This window comes from Bos indicus x Bos taurus, chromosome 5 (assembly GCF_003369695.1).
Source record: "Bos indicus x Bos taurus breed Angus x Brahman F1 hybrid chromosome 5, Bos_hybrid_MaternalHap_v2.0, whole genome shotgun sequence".
In the NCBI taxonomy this organism is placed as follows: Eukaryota; Metazoa; Chordata; class Mammalia; order Artiodactyla; family Bovidae; genus Bos; species Bos indicus x Bos taurus.
This window is the reverse complement of record NC_040080.1, coordinates 60,682,000-60,688,477: the sequence shown is the minus strand read 5'-3', so window position 1 is coordinate 60,688,477 and position 6,478 is coordinate 60,682,000. Positions and strand designations below refer to the sequence as shown.

At 36.9% G+C, this 6,478-nt stretch overlaps 1 pseudogene; it reads left to right on the top strand.

Moving 5' to 3' along the window:
* Positions 1–302: 302 nt before the first annotated feature.
* LOC113893667 lies at positions 303–1,274 on the top strand (annotated as a pseudogene).
* Positions 1,275–6,478: the final 5,204 nt, after the last annotated feature.

The window sequence follows — 6,478 nt, the reverse complement described above, 5'->3', positions numbered from 1 at the left end:
TAACAATAAATATAGCAAGAATAGAAATTCAGAATGTGAGTAATTTTAGACAATAAAATACACCAATTTCTTATAGAAATCCTTGCCAATGTATGATTTAAATAAAATAACCAAATAACTTCTTTCATTGTTTAATAGAATAACAATTCCTGAAGTTTAGTAATATCTAAATCCAAATTCATGCATCTTATTGACGTTAAAATTGTTTTGTATACCTTTTCTCATTAAGAAGTAAATGATGTATAGCTACATTTAAGAGTGTATTGATGAATTGATGACTCAAAGTCACAGTTTCATTTCTTTTGCCTTCTGCCTCTCAGCAGTTGTCTGCCATGGGTGACAGGGGAACAAGCAACTACTCAGAAGCGACTGACTTCATACTTGTCAGCTTCAGGATCCACCCAGGACTTCACATTCTCCTCTTCCTGCTATCTCTGCTTATCTACACCATGATCTTTCTAGGAAATATTGGCATGATGGTCATTATTATGACTGACCCCAGGCTGAACACACAAATGTGTTTTTTCCTAGGCAACCTCTCCTTCATTAATCTCTTCTATTTTTCTGTTATTGCACCCAAGGCTATGATCAACTTCTGGTCCGAGAGCAAGTCCATCTCATTTGCAGGCTGTATTAGCCAGTTCTTTCTCTTTGCTCTCTTCATTGTGACTGAAGGATTTATCCTGGCAATCATGGCTTATGACCGCTTCATTGTCATATGCAGCCCATTCCTCTACACTGTCCAGATGTCAACACATCTCTGTGTTCAGTTGGTGGCTAGTTCCTATTTTTTTGGCTGCATCAGCTCAGTTCTTCAAACTAGCATAACATTTACTTTATCCTTTTGTGCATCTCGAACCATTGACCATTTTGTGCTGATCATCCACTTCACAAGATTTCTTATTCTGATCTCTATTTTCATAAGTTGGTTTCTTTTTTCTTGTGCAGTATTATCATTAATTGTCATTATTGTGTCATATATATATATTGTATCCACAGTTCTAAAAATATGCTCCACTGAGGGGCGAAAGAAAGCCTTCTCCACTTGCAGCTCTCACCTAGGAGTCGTGAGTGTACTCTATGGTGCTCTACTTTTTATGTATCTCACACCTGATACATTTCCTGAGCTCAGTAAAGTGGCTTCCTTATGTTACACCCTAGTCACTCCTATGTTGAACCCTTTGATTTACTCTCTGAGGAACAAAGATGTCAAAGAAGCTCTGAGAAAGAGCCTAGAGAAAAGATACTTTACTTCTATTTTTACAGTGATGTAAATGAAAGTCCTGGGAATTATAACAACTTGGGGAAGCAACTGATTAAAAAGTTGTACCCATTGATCTTAGAAATATTTAATCATAAAGTTTTCATTTATTAGAATTCCATGTACTTACAGCTGAAAAGTACATTTGGACTATGGTTTGCCTGTTTTGATTCAAGACTGGAATGACTTTCTCTATGCTTCCTCTTCAATTTTCTTGCATTAGTAACATGTGTTATGTGGATATAAGTGTACTTGGTAGAGGTAACACAATCTAAGGTAATAAGCTAATGAAATATCATATTTACTGAAGAAATCTTTGTGAGCTATTAGTGAGATAATCATTTTGCAGTGCACAGTCTGAAGGGTGACATGTAAGTAACTTTTAATTGCCCAGAGGCTAAATGAATTTATTTCATGGTTTCTCTGACGTGAATAATTATATCTCCACATCATTTGAATATTGATTAATCTGATAAATTATTTTTGTATGTCCTTCCTTCTTATAAGAAAACTGTGATAAAATAAATGAGTAAATTTAGTATTCTGTTATATGTGCCTTAGTGAGAATTCTTTTATCAATCCAATATTTATTGAATTTTGATGTACTCTTTGCCCTATAAAAATTCCTAGGCATAAGTAATTTCTCTACTTGAGGTCACAGTAATTGAGGGGAAAATATCTGACTAGAGAGCTAACATGCCATATGTTAAACCCAGTGCATAAAAGCAAATATAGAAATACATATAGAGTGCAGTCTTTAAAGATGAGTGATCTAAATAATCAAAGAAAACTTCAAAACTTCCTGAAATTTAGTTCTTGATTTAAATGCACAAGAGAGGGAGTAAGAGAAACTTAGAAAGAAATTCATGGAACTCATACAGACCTATATAACAAGACAAGGAAGATTTCTTTTATTCTGCAGGCAGCAGGAAGCACTGTGGATTTTTAAAAGGATATATTGTGTTCAAATTTGTATTATAGAAAAATTGCATTTTAACTTTGGGTAGCTAAATATTCGTAGAAGAAGAGAATCACAGAAAGCCTCTGATATCCAAATGAGAGGTTATGATTGTTTTAATGACAGCAGTCTTACATGAGACAGTGAAGAGAGGGAATATCTTTAAAACCATGGATAAACTAAGCTGAATATTGGGATGGTTAATAAAATGAAGCCTGGTGGAAGTGAATAATTATTTCAGTGTTTAAGAATCTCTCACTGGGAAAATGCTGCCTCATAAAATAAAGAAGAAAATATGATTAATAATATTTAATCATTAAGAGTTAAGAAAATATTCTCAGAACTCAGACTGAGCTTTCAAATTCTGCTTTTGCCTATGTGTTCCAAGGTCAACTGTCTTGACTTTGCAGAAACTCTTGTTTCTCAGTTTAATATAAAATTACTAATGTCTGATGGGCAAAGATCCTGTGCCTGGGATTTAGATGAGAAGAAACTGAAAATAATTAGTAATTTTCTACATTGAAGTTTTGTTCCATCATAGGACTCAAAGTGTTTCATGAAAGATTTTTCATTTTACACATAAAGAATGCTGTTTAATATATGCCTAAGATTCAGAAAACTACAATCATGGCATCTGGTCCCATCACTTCATGGCAAATAGATGGGGAAACAGTGGAAATATTTTCAGACTTTATTTTGGGGGGCTCCAAAATCACTGCAGATGATGATTGCAACCATGAAATTAAAAGAAGACGCTTACTCCTTGGAAGGAAATTTATGACCAACCTAGACAGCATATTAAAAAGCAGAGACATTACTTTGCCAACAAAGATCTGTCTAGTCAAGGCCATAGTTTTTCCAGTAGTCTTGTATGGATGTGAGAGTTGGACTATAAACAAAGCAGAACGCCAAAGAATTGATGCTTTTGAACTGTGGTGTTGGAGAAGACTCTTGAGAGTCCCTTGGACTGCAAGGAGATCCAACCAGTCCATGCTAAAGTAGATCAGTCCTGGGTGTTCATTGAAGGACTGATGTTGAAGCTGAAACTCCAATATTTTGGCCACCTGATGAGAAGAGCTGACTTATTTGAGAAGACCCTGATGCTGGGAAAGAGTGAGGGCAGGAGGAGAAGGGGATGACAGAGGATGAGATCGTTGGATGGCATCACCGACTCGATGGACATGAGTTTGGGAAGGCTCCAGGAGTTGGTGATGGACAGGGAGGCCTGGCGTGCTGTGGTTCATGGGGTCGCAAAGAGTCAGACACGACTGAGTGACTGAATTGAACTGAACTAAGTAACATAAAGGCTACACTTGTCTAAACATTCTTACTTCTTTAAAATCATCTTGTGATGTCCGATTACATTTATAATTATAGCTGACTGCAGTGTCGTAACTAGTAAGATTTTCTTAATTTAAACAATAATGCTGATAATATTGAATCTTCATTCATCTGCTGCTATACTAACAGCAATTATATTCAAAAGCTTCAGCCTACTTTTATTTTTTAATATAAATTTATTTATTTTAATTGGAGGCTAATTACTTTACAATATTGTATTGGTTTTGCCATATATCAACATGAATCCACCATGGGTGTATATGTGTTCCCCATCCTGACCCCCCCTCCCATTTCCCTCCCCATCGCATCCCTCTGGGTCATCACAGTGCACCAGCCCCGAGCACCCTGTATCATGCATCAAATCTGGACTGTTGTTTCATTTCACATATAGGTTTCAATGCCATTCTCTCAAATCATCCCACACTCGCCCTCTCCCACAGAGTCCAAAAGACTGTTCTATACATCTGTATCTCTTTTGCTGTCTCGCATACAGGGTTATCATTACCATCTTTCTACATTCCATATATATGTGTTAGTATACTGTACTGGTATTTTTCTTTCTGGCTTACTTCACTCTGTATAATAGGCTCCAGTTTCATCCACCTCATTAGAACTGATTCAAATGTATTCTTTTTAATGGCTGAGTAATACTCCATTGTGAATATATACCACTGCTTTCTTATCCATTCATCTGCTGATGGACATCTAGGTTGCTTCCATGTCCTGGCTATTATAAACAGTGCTGCAATGAATATTGGGGTACACGTGTCTCTTTCGATTCTGGTTTCCTCAGGTTGTATGCCCAGCAGTAGGATTGCTGGGTCATATGGAAGTTCTTTCTTTGGGATTGGAATGAAAACTGACCTTTTCCAGTCCTGTGGCCACTGCTGAGTTTTCCAAATTTGCTGGCATATTGAGTGCAGCACTTTCACAGCATCATCTTTCAGGATTTGGAATAACTCAACTGGAATTCCAACACCTTTACTAGCCTTGTTTGTAGTGATGCTTTCTAAGGCCCACTTGACTTCACATTCCAGGATGTCTGGCTCTAGGTCAGTGATCACACCATCATGATTATCTGGGTCGTGAAGATCGCCACCTCATGCTAAGAGTTGACTCATTGGAAAAGACTCTGATGCTGGGAGGGATTGGGGACAGGAGGAGAAGGGGACGACAGAGGATGAGATGGCTGGATGGCATCACTGATTCAATGGACATGAGTCTGAGTGAACCCCAGGAGTTGGTGATGGGCAGGGAAGCCTGGCGTGCTCTGGTTCATGGGGTCACAAAGAGTCGGACACGACTGAATGACTGATCAATATGATCTGATGGAATTTCTATTTCCAGTTTTTAAGGAATCTCCACACTGTTCTCCATAATGGCTATACTAGTTTGCATTCCCACCAACAGTGTAAGAGGGTTCCCTTTTCTCCATACCCTCTACAGCATTTATTGCTGGTAGACTTTTGGATAGCAGCCATTCTGACTGGCGTGAAATGATACTTATTGTGGTTTTGATTTGCATTTCTCTGATAATGAGTGATGTTGAGCATCTTTTCATGTGTTTGTTAGCCATCTGTATGTCTTCTTTGGAGAAATGTCTGTTTAGTTCTTTGGCCCATTTTTTGATTGGGTCATTTATTTTTCTGGAATTGAGCTGCAGGAGTTGCTTGTATATTTTTGAGATTAATTCTTTGTCAGTTACTTCATCTGCTATTATTTTCTCCCATTCTGAAGGCTGTCTTTTCACCTTGCTTATCTGCTATTATTTTCTCCCATTCTGAAGGCTGTCTTTTCACCTTGCTTATCTGCTATTATTTTCTCCCATTCTGAAGGCTGTCTTTTCACCTTGCTTATAGTTTCTTTTGTTGTGCAGAAGCATTTGATTTTAATTAGGTCCCATTTGTTTATTTTTGCTTTTATTTCCAACGTTCTGGGAGATGGGTCATAGAGGATCCTGCTGTGATTTATGTCGGAGAGTGTTTTGCCTATGCTCTCCTCTAGGAGTTTTATAGTTTCTGGTATTACGTTTAGATCTTTAATCCATTTTGAGTTTATTTTTGTGTATGGTGTTAGAAAGGGTTCTAGTTTCATTCTTTTATAAGTGGTTGACCAGTTTTCCCAGCACCACTTGTTAAAGAGATTATCTTTTCTCCATTGTATATTTTTGCCTCCTTTGTCAAAGATAAGGTATCCATATGTGCATGGATTTATCTTTGGACCTTCTATTTTGTTCCACTGATCTATATTTCTGTCTTTGTGCCAGTACCATACTGTCTTGATGACTGTGGCTTTGTAGTAGAGCCTGAAGTCAGGCAGGTTGATTCCTCCTGTTCCATTCTTCTTTCTCAAGACTGCTTTGGCTATTCATGGTTTTTTGTATTTCCATACAAATTGTGAAATTCTTTGTTCTAGCTCTGTGAAAAATACTGTTGGTAGCTTGATAGGAATTGCATTGAATCTAAAATTGCTTTGGGTTGTATACTCATTTTCACTATATTGATTCTTCCAGTCCATGAACATGGTATATTTCTCCATCTATTAGTGTCCTTCTTGATTTCTTTCACCAGTGTTTTATGGTTTTCTATATATAGGTCTTTAGTTTCTTTAGGTAGATATATTCCTAAGTATTTTATTCTTTTCGTTGCAATGGTGAATGGAATTGTTTCCTTAATTTTTCTTTCTATTTTCTCACTATTAGTGTATAGGAATGCAAGGGATTTCTGTGTATTGATTTTATATCCTGCAACTTTACTATATTCATTGAGTACTCTAGTAATTTTCTGGTGGAGTCTTTAGGGTTTTCTATGTAGAGGATCATGTTATCTGCAAACAGTGAGTTTTACTTCTTCTTTTCCAATTTGGATTCCTTTTATTTATTTTTCTGCTCTGATTGCTGTGCCCAAATCTTCCAAAAC